Consider the following 14,094-nt stretch of genomic DNA (forward strand, 5'->3'; position numbering starts at 1 on the left):
AGCAGACAAGGAAAGAACAGTCCTGCAAGCCAAAGAAATCAGAGTCCAGATGATTTACATGGAGCATGAGGGGCACCAGAAGGGCAGCCAGCCCAGAAAATGAGATTATAAACTATCATCCCCTGTTACACGCTGGGACGTGGCTACGGGGTGGCCCTCTGGCATCATTTGGGGAGGCAGCCGTGGTCTGGTGTTGAAAGCAGAAGGCTTTTGTCTCGTCACATTGGAAAAGCCCACATCCTGAGGAGTGTCTGAGAATGTGTGCAGTTCTGCCTTCCCTCCTGCAGCCTTTTCCTGACCTATGTGCAGAGCCTGACACCTTCGGAGGCCACAAGGACATCTTAACTGGTGGAAGAGAAGAAACCCTTCCTCCAGGTGGTCAGGTCCTACAGAGGGCAGCACTTGAGGTGAACCCACTCCTGCATTCAAACTTGCTGCTCTGGGCCAGCAATCACCCTGAAGTAGTTTAAACATTGACTTTTTTGGGGAAAGGAGAGGTGTAAAGAACCTGCAAGTGGGGATACAGGAGCCCTAATGTGGATGCACCAAGCTCCTTAAACTGATTTAGGGTTCAAGCCAGGTCAGTGTTGTACCTGAGCCAAGAAAATGCAAAATATTCCATTTGCTCATGCAAGTGTGAAACCTGCTGGTGTAGAGGTTTGGGTTTAATGTTCTTCACCTCTGCGAAGTGAACCCACAGGAGGGGAAAGGCAGCATGAAAAGGAGTCCTCAGAAGAGGCAGAGCCCAGTGTTTTATAAGAGCTGGCATGGATGTGGTTAATAAGATAATCTCAGGACCCTCCAATACAAAGAGAAAGTGAGTTTTCTGATCCATAAAGGATCAGTCTGCAGGAAGCCCCATCAGACTCCTCAGCGTGAAATTACACCACAGCAGGGGTGTACAGTCCTGCTACTGTACAACATTAGAGAGATGAATTAGGACTTGACATTCATGTGCTTAATATGCCTATTCCTGGCATTATCCCACAAGGACCAGCCACCGCCAAGGACTTACGGTCAGCGGGTCTAGGAAGGTATTTAGGGTTGCTCATTTGCTCCCTTCCAGAGCCAGGCTATCAGGCTTCCCCATCTAATCTCTCCTCATCAGGAGCAGGGGGGGGGAGCACAGCCCAGCTCTCCTATCTCACAGCAATCTGGTCTGGGGAGTAACCACCAGGTGCACCCTTGTTGCTCAGATAAATCACAGCGATCCTCTGGACTGTTGAGTGTGGAACGAGGGAAAAAACCACATAAAATCACAACCTGGCCCTCAAGAAGCTGAGAAAAGTGGAAAGAGCCAACCCCAAAAGTATGGCTCTCGCATAGTTGCTGCTAACAAAAATAAATATTTACTGGAAAGGGCTGTATTAGGAATTATTCAAACTGGGTTTGCCTCTCCAGTGTTAAACTGGTTGGAGGTGTGCCTTGGACAAACGTGGGCACTCTCAGCTACTTTACCAAATGGGCTTTGTCAAGGAGCCAGTGTATTTCCGAGCCCCAGGTCTGGGCTGTGTGAAAATTCCTGCCTGTTTGAACTCCAAGCCAGGACAGAGTGCTTTTGGTTTGTTTTTTATCCATGAAATATTTTGTTGAGAACAAAATTTTAGGGGGAGGGGGAGAATCTGCTCCAAATTCTGGAAGAAATAAAAAGAAAAATGTTGGCTACAAGGCCGAATAGTTTTTGAACTGATCATTTTCCAAGAAAAAATCCAAATTTTTTTTCAGAGAGTAGCTGTCCTGCAGGAAATTCCTGATTTCATGGACATGCCGCACTTCTGGCAAGTGCACTTGTGATCAAACTGATTGAAAAGCCATTTAATTGGAACTGTTTTCAGAATGCAGAATGAGCTAAAACTTGGCAAAGCTGATGGGGGGGATGCATGGACAGACCCAGGAGAAATAAATGAGAAGCAGAATCCTCCCATAAGCTGATTTTGCAATGGTCTGGCATGGAGAAAGGGCAAGAGCCTCCCCAGCATGAGCACATCCTTGTGGCTGTGATCACATTGTGTGGCATGTGGGCACTTTGCAGCTCACAAATCCTGCTCCTCCAACTCTCCTCTTCAGCTGTGTTCCCTGGGAAAGGGGAGCAGGGATATGGTGTGATCCTGGGACTCAGCTGGCCACGGACGTGGTGCTCAGCCTGAAAGTGCAGGATCAGTCCTGAGCCTGGCCATACAGAAACATCTCTTGTTCTGGACACAGGGAATGCCCAAATTTGTAACCCATTTCTATGGCACTTTGAATGTGGACACATTCCTGCTTGCCCCACTTGAGGAGGGATAAAGCAGAGAGGTCACGAGACAAATTCAAGGAAATTAAGTGAATTGGGACTCTAAAACACAAAGCTGCTGTACCAATATGGGGACAGCACCACTGTGTCCCTTGACTGGTTTCTTCTTCTCTCTGTAAAAACCGTAGTAACCCTTGTGGGTGGACATGAGGATTTCTATGGGCTCTTTTTTCCTTAAGCACGGATTTTGTGGGAATATTAACTCTAAATCAATCTAATGTTGCCATGGGTGAAAACAAATAGCAATGTATATACCCAGATATCTTTACTCTTTTCCATGTGATGGAAGTTCTGGATCTGGGCTCCTACACTCGGACACCAAGCCAGGCATGGACATGATTCTTGGACGTGTAGAGCAGACTGGTGAATGCAGTTGCCACTGGACAAACAGCACATGGAGTTCAAGGCCCAGGTGGATGGATACCCCATCCCTATGGACAGGATGAGCTTCCCCCCATCGTTTCCTCTGCCCAGTGGCACCATCTCGGTGAGTGACGTGTCATCACCACTCCATCTCCCAAATATTCAGCAAACTAGTCCTCAAGTCCAAATAAACACTGCTGGGATGATACAAGAAAGGAGCCTTGGATGCTGAATACTGCTCAGTGTTTTGGTTGCTCTGTTGTCCACACAAGGCAAACACAAAGTATTCCCAAACCCATTCTGTTGATTTAAGATAAATCCCAAGAAAAACAGCCCTAAGTAAGCCAGTGCATGGAGGCTAATGGAGCACTTCCCACCTGAATGATGAATTCCCATTCTCCAAGAGAGTGATAATTTTTTTAGCATGCTTGGCTTTTGTCTCCTGTGAAATCAGAAGTCTCCCACTGAGGGTTGGGTTTCATGTCTGGGTCACAGTTTCTACAGAAAGGAATTTTCATTATGGTCTTGGCAACACTTAAGCCTCCCTGTGCAACTGATCTATCTGAGCTTTTCATATCCACCAGGACCATGGATGCCATCAGCAATCAAGGGTGAAATCCCAAGCAACCCGAGAAGGAGGTATGAGCCTTAGGATGAGACAGGACCTCATAGTGAGATTAACATGGGCTGAGAGGGTAATTAAGCACAGTAATTATTTGCTGAAGGTGAGGTGGGGGGTACCTCCTAGTTGGCAGACTTTAGACTGGAGGATGGATTCCCTGTTTCAAGGGGGAGTCAATTCACTGAAGTCCTTTGGCTTGTGATGTGCAGGGTGACAGATTAGATTGTGAAGCTGAAAAAGAGGTTTGGGGACCAGCCTAGCAATAGTGGAGTCCTCAGGCCACACCAAGTGTGAGGAGTAAATAGCAATTCCCAACATATCAAATGACGTGGGAGAGAGAGCATCCCAGAGAGACAGGACACCTAGGAAATGCTAGCAGAGCAGAAAGCCCTAGATGTATTCTGATCAGCAAAATTCAAAGATTGTATTTCTAAGCCTGGGTCTTGCACTGTTCTTTGAGAACACAGTAAAGGGACTGGGTCCTGCCCTCACAGACCTTTATGTACTTACAGCACCCATGTATCTGAAACTCACTTTGCTGTCTCTTTCCAACTTACATAAAACATCAATAATCTTAATTTTTCTTTATGGATGCTGTTTTCCAGTTATTCTCATTATTTTTCTCTGGACTCTCTCCAGTTAATACGTATCTTTCTTGAACTGGTTCTCAACACCAGACATGTTTTTCCATCTCAGGTTTAACCAAAGATGAGCAGAAAGAAGATGCATTCCCATATCCTATGGCCTCTCTCAGGGTTGTCTGTGGTTGTAAGAGTACCTCATGGGTGTTGTATGGCTTTAATCAAGCAGTTACACCAAAAATCTGTGACAGGGGTTGTGTAGGCTGGAAAGGGAACTCTCTTTTGTGACTTCTTTCTTGTTGAATGTGATGGAAATGAGGAATGTGTGTTCTCCCACCTACCCCCGCCCTCAACTTTCTCTGCAAAGGTGAGATGCCAAAACCACAAAATGAGTTAAAAGAAAGCAAAATAAGTATTGGAAGGTGGATATCTTCATCGCTGTTCTATATTTAAATGTTTTCCTGCATCAAATAAAACAGGTTTTGACATAGAATTGCAAGAGAAAAGAGCTGGAAGGAGCCCACCATAGCTCCTACCCTGTTAACTGATGATGATTCATCGCAGTCCAGGTAGGCCCTTGACATTTGGGATAAATCTGACAAGATGTGAATCTACAGCATCAATAAACATACAAGAGTATTCAGCCTCCTTTGACAAACAGGAAAACCAGAACCAAGAATGTGAAGCTTTTTCTCCAAACCACATGTAATGGGGCAGCAGAGACAACAGTAGCAAGCCAGGCATCTCTGCCTTGCTCAAGGTCAAGGCTGTCCTGTTTCCTAACAGAAAGTTAATCCTTTAGCGTGGGTGATGGGAGCTCTATTTTTAGGTCTCTCTATTCTTTTATAGCTCATCAGATTTTTACCTCCTGGAAGCTGCTACACGGTCTCAGAGTGCTCTTATTGCAACAGCCTATTTTTTTTTTTTTTTCCCCCCAGAGTAAAACCTCTTTTTAAGCATTTGGGAACTGAGGAGCAGGCTTGGGTGGGGTTAGGGCACCTCTGAGCAATTCAAACCCATCTCCGGCCTGGAGCCAGGCTGTTGCCAGCACCAGGTCAAGACTGTGTTTGCACAAGTTTCACAGCTGCTGGAAAGGGCTGAGAAGAAAGTGCTGATGGAGTTTGTGTGAACATATCTGTGAACTAGGGCCAGCAGGAAGGAATGATCCCAGGAGAGTTAGTAAGGGGCACTTTTGCAGTGTTGAGGATAACTTAGCTGTCTCAATTTTCTTCGCTATCTTTAAAGAACAGATTTTTTTGTGCCTTGTTGTAAGTCAGTTCCTCTTGAATCACAGTATTTACAGCAGTAATTTGGGTTAGAAGGGGTCTTTGGAGGATGTCTGGTCCAGGTGTCACCTTGGTCATGTGAAGGTGGAGATGGTAGGAGCTTATTCTTCTTCACCAGCTGCACAGAAAGCAGAGAGCAGGGCCCTGATTTCTGGAGGACTGAAGCGAGACAGGATGGAAAGACTGGCACTGTCCTCAGAACCCCACCTTTTCCTTAGTCCTGGAAGTTACACACCAGAGGAGACCCACAGTTTTGTGACAAATATGAATGGCTTCCCATGGGCTCACATGGAAGCTCCTTCCAAGCTGGCATTGGCAACCTGCTGGAAGCTCTTTAGGGAGCACCATGGGACTGTGTCTCTGAGTGCTGAAGGCTCCTGCACCTGACGGGAATTACTGGGAGCTCCCAAACAATGTTCACTCGTTTCATTTCTACAGCAGACTTCTCATGTGCTGCTGGGCAAATCCATTGGTTCTCCCCATTTCTGCTTCCTACCAGGAAAACATCCACGACTTTTCCCACCTCCGTCTTCTCCGTTTAGGTGATGCACCTCTCTGGGGAAGGGGTGCATTTTTACGCACGGTGACTGTGTTCAGAGCTTTGCATGACCAGAATCTCTTACTCCCAAGGGAAAAAAAGCCTCAAACAGGATAAAAAAACCCCAAAATCCTAAAAATGGCACTCTGCAGAGCAGGTTTGTGGGGACTACTCTGCAGAGAGCCAGCCCTGAGAAATGCAACCAGGGCGAGGGGAGAGACAGCCCTCTCCACCAGCCCCCACCTGCCCCTCTTTCCCCCACTGTGTGAACCTACTGTAGATTTCTTGAATTTCCCTTTGATGTTTATCTCCCCCCAGTAATTCTCTTTGGGGGATTTGCTGGAGCGACGGTTAGAAGAATACAGCCTGGAATAGGGCGGCCGAAGGGCGAGAGAATGTTAGAAACAGGATTAAGATCATATTCTACGAGCGGTTGTCAGTCGCTGAATAGGGCTAAAGTTTCTTATCGGGCCAGGGTGCCAGAATGCCTTTGGATTCTTCTCCCCTCTTTCCCTCCCCTCTGCACAGGGCTTTCAGTGTGGTGAGGAAAGCATAATCATGGCCCTGAATGGGGAGGTGGGCTCTGGGGAGCATCGCCCCACGGCGCAGGAACCGGGAGAGGGGGTCAGGGCATTGCTGCGGGGCTCGTGGGCAGCCAGCACCGTAGCCTGGGAAAAATCAGGAAAAAAAAAAAGCAGCGGTGGTTAATGCTGAAATAGCTGCTGGAGGATTTTTAGGTGCAAATCTTCATATTACAGGGAGAATATTCCCTTTTGAAAGTCTCAGTTTCTTGATTTTTTTTTTCCCTGCCGTGGGATTTCATGGCTTTCACTGGGCATTTTAGTTGTTGGGGTTTTTTTTGCCTTTTCTCCTTCTTTTTTAAGGTGGAATTGGAGTCCTGGTGGAAACTTAATTGGAAATATTTGGGGCTTGCTTCTGAACATTCCAGGTGATAGGAAAGAGAAGTTCCAGAAAAGCAGAAGAATTTTGAAATAAGGAGGGGGGGGGAAAAACCAGAAAGTGTATTTTGAAAACTCAAAGCGTGTTTTGAAAACCAAGAGGCAAAAATAGTTGCGAAAGAGAAAAAAATTTGGAAAGTTTTGAAGCTACTTTCATATAAAACAAAAACACAAACACAGCGAGCTTTCCTGGGGAATGGAATCAAATAGTATTAAATTCCCCTGTGTGCTCATTTCAGAAGGCTAAGGACATGCAGGCTTTTGATGTTTCCACCTGGAAAATGCTTTTGTCTTTTTGCAGGTTAGGACCCTGTGATAGAGAAGATTTCGAAGGGGCCAGTGTCTTCACCTTTCCCAACCTGAAACATGATGGCTGGACCCGTGTGAGCCCTCTCAGATCCGTATGCTTCTGTAGAAAAGAAGTGTTTCTGGTAAAATATTCAGATTCATTTAGGAAAATCTGGGTTTCGTTTGACTCTGTGGGTGTGGAATGTTTTTCACTTGTTCTGCACAAAGCAAACAGAAACTTTGCCATCATTTCTGGTTTGTGTTGGAAAAGAAAGTCCTGCAGGTAATGTCATTTCTGGGCTGCTCGAAGTAGCTGGGGAAAGGAACAACTTCTGTCTTTTTAACCTTCTGGACCATGACTACTGGTAGCTATTCTGTAATGAGGGTTCGTGTTTTTCTAGAGCCCTTGCCTGATTAAAAGCACCAGGAAAACTTTAATCAAGAGACCTGCTAATGAACAAGAACATTGCAGAAGCTGTAGAAATCCAGCAAGAGGAACTCTCTGCCCAGAATTTGCACAGTTTGGGGTGTGAGGGGGAGAAAGCCCAAGGGGTTAGAATCCAGCTGCTGCAGACCTGGGAATATGAAAACACCTCTGCTTTTAAATGAGTTTTTCTCTTGTGGTTTACAGAAATTAGACAGCTACAGAAGTCAAGTTGTCCTTTATCTACATGACAAAATCTCATTAATTATTTTAGAAACTCGAGAGTAACTTTCTTTATGCTTGTGGCTGGCAGTACTATGAAACTTGAGAGAAACAGACTGAGCGACATTCCCATGTCCAGAAGCAATGAGGTTCAGGAGTTTCAAATAGCCCGCACAAAATGATGTAAAATTAATTAGACTTTTGAAATTCCTCTGTTTTTCATAGCCCTTAACAAATAATGTTTTCAAGTCAAATTACAAGGCTACATTCTCTAGTTCTTATTGATTTCAATTGTAACTTTGCCTAAATAAAATATATCTGCTTTATTTTTGACTCTTTAAATCCATCATTTCTTGCTATTATTCCTAGACTCTTTCAGCTCACTCATTGCTAGAATCAGCCCTTGTTGTGTGAGGGCAATCTGCTTTCAAGCCCTAAGAGCTCCTGCCCTGAGGACCTGACAAACTGCTGCATTTTTGCACTTAAAACTTACATTTCCAAAAACCCTTGGTCCTTTAAAGTACCAGAATATGAACAACCACTGCTTGTTCATGGAGAACTCAAGGAGACAGGGTTTATGGGAGGGGGAGGGATCATCACAAGGGCTGTTTGGACAAAAGGTTCTCTGAGGTCCGTGTCCAGAGGTATCATTTACATGTTCCATCTCCCACTCTGCTCCTGGCTCAGTGTTTTTTACGTAACTCGAGGGTTTATACACAGGGAATAGATTATGCCAGTTAAAGGCAGTGTTATTACCTTCCTCTCACAGCTGAGGAAATCAGAGCCCCATCAAAGAAAAGTCAAGGAATTGCAGTAACTCCCTGAGGTGAGCCAGGGTACAGGAATGCTCCTTCCTCAGCAAACTGCTGCCCAGAAATATTTCCAAGAGCTTCCCTCCCGTTTGCAGTCGCCTGTGGTTGTACCAGCTTCTCCTGAACATCCACTTCTGAGTCCAACTGGGAGATGTCAGGGTCAGCTTCCTGAGGAATTTTCCAACTTTTGGAAACTTTTTCCAGCTTTTGGAAGTCAGCTGAATGCAAAGCAGGGCTGGACTTGACAGTGTTTGGTTAATGATTGGTCCAAATGATCTTAGAGGCCTTTTCCAACATAAACGATTCTGTGATTCTGGATCTGGCTCCTTAATACTCATCATGGCAGTTTTACAGCAATGCCTCCACCTTGTGCAGAGGCAGGTTCATGTCCAGTCCCACCCTGTGACTCAAGCAGGTAAAGCAACATCAAGTATTTCACAGAACACCTCGTAACATGTATAATCTGTTTGGTCCTCTTAACCACCTTTCCGTTTTTGTTAATCAAGCTTGAGACATCATAAAACAAGAAGTGGCACTTTTGGAAGAGGAGAAACCTTTTCAAGATACACTGGGAGATGGACTGTTATCCCAAATCCATAAAGGACAAGAAGATCAGTGGGAAATTTCCTTTCACCTTGTAAATTTTTGATGCAACTGTCTGCCTTTAGCTCCTGCTTGTTTTGTCACTGCCAGCACAGCACAAAGTGCTCTTCACCCCATCCCTCGGTGTCACCATGAGACTCATCCAAGCAGAAACCCAAATACTGAGTTTCTTTCCCCATGGTGCTGGCCTGGGCCATGGCCATCTAGAGCCATTCTAAGGCTGTTGAGCTGGGTGGTGGCAATCAGCAGCAGCAAACAGCTGGCCAGTACTGGGTGTCATTCAGGGGGACACCTGGGAGCCTGCAAGGGGGACAGGAGACTCTAAACACATGCTTAAACACGGCGCTTTTTGCCCAATAATCAGTAACATCGAGAGGGTGACATTAAACAAAATAATAAATCGTGTGCTGGCCCTCAAATTGGATCCCTTTTTTTTTTAATTTGATTTTGCTAGGATTTATTCCATTTGACAAACCATGCTGTTTAGAATACAATAGTGGCATAATCACAGCCTAGGGCCCTCATTCTTCAAGATAATGGGATACTTATTCATCTAAGGCAGGTACAAGTCTGTCCTTGGCTTTCATTTTACAAGATTACTTGTATTTCTGTCTCATTTGCAATAGGTGATATCTGTCAGAAAGCAATTTTCACACAATTTGGGATTCTTAATATTTTGTCTTTAAGCTCCTTTGTTGTTGATTTTTCCTCCCCCCACTGCTTGACACTTGCATTTTGCAAGCAACTTATGGACAAGCTACTTTCTTCCCCCCCATCTCCCCCTTAAACAAACAAATAAATAAATAAAGAGCATCCCTGGCCCTGCTTACACAGCTCGATAATTTATTTGTTAAGCATGACAGCACAAGGATTTTTCAATGTACAGTGTTTCAGTGTTCAATGCTGAACACCAGTTATTGGTGTGTGTTCCACTTCACCCTCAAGAAAAAGAGAGCAGTGCTCACTTTTGTTTGGCCTGACAGTCTGAAAGTTCAGAGGTAGGAGCCCCTTGTGACCCCAGAAATGTGCCAAAAAGCAATGTTATAAAGGCCAATTGGAAGGCCTAGGCTGAGGTCCTGATTCAGGCTTTGAGGGCTTAACCTCAGCATTTTTTTTCAAGTAAAGATGAATGAAAAGCAAGTTCTTAGGTTTTGGGTTTGTATTTTTTTTGGTTTTTTTTAGAGATTTTTGCAGGTATTGTTGGGAAATTAAAACAAAAAAAAAAATTTCCGCTAGCAACGTTCTACTTAGTGCTAAAGAGAAGCATTTGGGATTTTTTTTAAGTTAAAAATGAAGTGAAATGGGGAAAAATATGTAATAATGGACCTAAAAGGTATTTAGATAAAATTCTAGCTATTTGGGATGTCAGCCCTTCCCGATTCCCTGTGTGAAAGGCTCTAGCTCTTCTCCTTTCCTTGCTTTCCTGTTTTCCCTTGCTTACCCTGCAACCCTCCCTGCTGGTTTTGGATACCCCAGGTCAATTTGCCCTTAAATTTTATGTGGAAAATGCAGTTGTTCTCTCTGAAAGCTGCAGGAACATGGACAGAGGTGAAGCCCCCTCCCACCCCTGACTGCTGTGCTGAGACCTGATGGAGAGACGACACATTCCTGCAGGTAACAGCCCTGCAAACGTCCTGGGAGGCGCAGGGACTTAAAAACGCAAGTGGAAGCAAAGCAAACAAACAAAATTGGGAAATGGGGCTGAAATCAAAAGCACATCTCTCATCTCTCTTTGGTTAAGCTGTTTAGAGGAGCTCTGTGTGCAGAGGAATTACTTTGAGGTCACTCAGACACCTTTCTTTTCTCCGTGGGCGTCTCTGAAGGCAAAACTAATTCACTTCTGCTCCACCAGGTCTCCCCTCTATTGTTCCCCACTAATGTAATTTTTTTTTTGTCTTCAGAAACATTCCTGCCTGTGTAATCATCTCCAGCACAGAGAGCGAGGAGAGGAAATTAAGATGTTATTGAGGGTTTGAGAGATATCTCATGTTTCAGAGTGGATCAGAGGCCTTTTTTTTTTCTCCTTTACGGTGCCTGTTATGGGGAGGTGAGGCAAATATGGTTTCTGGGGTGGGAGGGCTGGGGCGAAGCAGGGCTGGTGTTCAGGAAGATGTGGTGCTTCTCTCTTCTCTTGACACAGCAATAAATATGTCCTTAATTCCACATGTGGATCCCTCTACAGCAGATAATCTCTTGGGGGAAGAGTTTCACCTCTGGTGGTCTCCACGGGGCAATCCTAAGGTTTTACTAAATAGCTCCCATTTCTCCTTGGGGAAGAGAGGACTGGACTACATGAGGTATCAGACAAGATTTTTTTTTTGGTGACTTGAAGCAAAACTGAAGCTGACAAATAACTTCTGAGTATTTTTTTTGCCTTCAACAAGGCCAAGCTGAAGGGAGCTGAGCTGCTTCCACCAGGCAAGTGATTTATCTTGTTATAGGAAAGTTCATTTTTTAACTGAAGAATGAGACTGTACACATGAAAATCCATCAGCACAGGTTTTTCCAGGGTAGAACAGTGTATTTCAGTTTTCTTCACGTTTCCCAGGGCAGTTGTGGAGACCTGAATGGAGATTTTGAGGCGGCTTTGGAACTGCTTTGTGTTTCTCTGCTTCTTTTCATGGTGTCATTGGAGAGATGCTCTCCTGTCCATGGCCACCAAACCACTAAGATGGACACTTGGCCTAACTCACAGAGCCTTTGTGATGCTCATGACCTATTCATTGACTCTGTAAGAAAGAAATAATCAGAAAATTAGCATAAGTATTGCGTGTCAGACCAAACTGCTTGCAGCTGCCTTAGGAATAAGGGGTGGTGTAAAGTTCACTGTACAAAAATAGATGAAAATATATTAAAAGTCAGCCTGGGAATAGCCTCAACTGAGCTTCCTGATGGTGGGGTGTTCTGCTGAAATAACCTCACACTCCCATGCATCAGTCTGCCCTTGTGTTTCCTTGTGGACACGGTGCAGTCCAACGCTGATATTTCACCTTGCTAATGCAGAGAGAAGGTGCCGGAAAGAAAGCTGAGCTGAAGGAAGCCTGTACTTTGCTTTTTGCATCTGTGTGTGAGTGAACTAACTTTGCTTTAGGCCACTGCATTCCCTGCTCAGCACTTTTGGGGAAGGTGATTTGGAAAACCATGCGGAATGGATGCTGCTGGAAGCTCAAGGTCTGTAAGCGTGGTCTCTGCTCTGGTGGCTTCCAGGAAAAGCACAGTTGAGAGATGGACTTGGCCCATCCCAGCACTGCCCTGCTCCCAGTGGGAAAACAACTTGGAGTGCAAGTTGGTGAAAGAGGAGCAGGGTTAGGGCTGCAAGGGGGCAATAGGGTCGCCCTGCTCCTATTCCTGCAACGTGGATGTGAGTCTGGGTCTAACTGGACTTGGCTGAGCCACCTGGATGAGTCCTGGGTTAATCAGGGCTTGAAGATAACTGTTTCCCTGACATCTGCTGATTTTTATGGAAGTCAGAGAGTTAAACACCTTCCAGGCTCTGTGTCTAATCTGGTGAGCCTGGTGCAGGCGGGTTGCAATCCTACCATTTCTGGAGTGGGATGCTCTCCTGCCACGATGGGAATGGAAATATTCTCCTCCATCAGCTGCAAAAGGAAAGAACAGGCTGCAGTCTGACAGTGCAGAGGCTGGGATTCATCATCCCCCATCATCCCCCATCATCCCCCATCCTCACCTGGGGGTACTGGTCTGACCATACCTGGTGGTGGCAGAGCCTGGAGGGTGGGAGCTGAAGAACACCTCAGGGTCGAGCTAAATGCCAGCTTTCATCCAAAAAGGGGCAGCAAATAGTGGAGACACCAGGTAAAATGTAAGCAAAACCCCCAAGTGATATACAGACAAAAGCTGCAGGTATTGAAGTCACTTAGGCATTATTAATAGATGGGTTTCTCTGTCATGTGCCTTGCAGCAGGTTAAAATAAAACACCAGCATGGTCCCTGCTGGACTTGCAGCTCTGGAAAACAGAGGCTGCCCCAGTGTATAATAGGATCTTCACTGCTGTTCTGGGGCTTGAATAACATTATGGTGACTTTGCATAGATTTTTGCCTTTAATGCAAATAGGGAAATGATTTTCTAATCAGGTAAGATAAGGCTGAAACATGATAGATAGAGCTTGGTTTGTTAATGAAGTACAAAGAAGTAGCCTGTACCTTTGTAAACTATTCTTAAAAATAATGCAATGTTAAAAAGAAATTGGTTTCTTTGGCTACCAGTCGTGAGAGAGCCTTGATGCAAATCTTTGTAATGAGTGCATTTCAATGAGCATTTGAAAAATATATATGTATTTATTTGCATTGATATGTTTATATGGCTTTACATATCAACTTAGTCAGGAAAAATTGAATAAAATGTCTCAGGTCTGGGAAATGAGAAGAGATTATGAAAAGCAGATTTAATATAGCACCGTTTTTTGATGTTTGTGGCACATTTCATCATATTGCCAGAGACACCCAATTACACAGCTTGCAGAGTAATCAGCAAATGGGGAATCCGAGGGAGAATATTAACTGTGGTCTTTTTTTTCCCCTTCCTCCTCCTCCTTCTTTAGCAAATATTATGTTATGCCTTATGGAAATGGATCAAAATGCCACATGTGCAGTTAATACTGAGCTCTGGAGCTCTTTCAAATCTTATTTTTCCCCTCACATTGTATTTTTCTGGAACAAACCTCCTGATAACTTTAGGCCACGGTCTTCAAGAACAAAACACCACCTTAAACTTCCTGCAAGTTTGGGTTCCAGCTTTAGCTGGTGGTTGACTTTACCTCATCAACCTTGTGTGAGGGAAGAATTATTAATTGAAGATGACCACATGCAAGGATGTGATCATAGTTCATCCATTTATTTCCCTCTTTGTGAAGGCAGGAATTTACTGAGCTATTTGGTGTCCTTGATGGTCACAGACACTCCTTACCCACAGGGTTTTTAATATCCAAAGCAGACCTGTAACTTCAGTGAAAAAGGAGATCTAATGATTAATATTTCCCTTATTGTGGATAAAAAAAATAGCAATGGCTGCAGTGTAGGACAGCTGTGGCTGGCTGATATTTTGGGTGCATGTGATCAAACAGTCTTCAAAGGCACTGATG

The sequence above is a fragment of the Corvus moneduloides genome, chromosome 9, assembly GCF_009650955.1.
Source record: "Corvus moneduloides isolate bCorMon1 chromosome 9, bCorMon1.pri, whole genome shotgun sequence".
Lineage (NCBI taxonomy): Eukaryota > Metazoa > Chordata > Aves > Passeriformes > Corvidae > Corvus > Corvus moneduloides.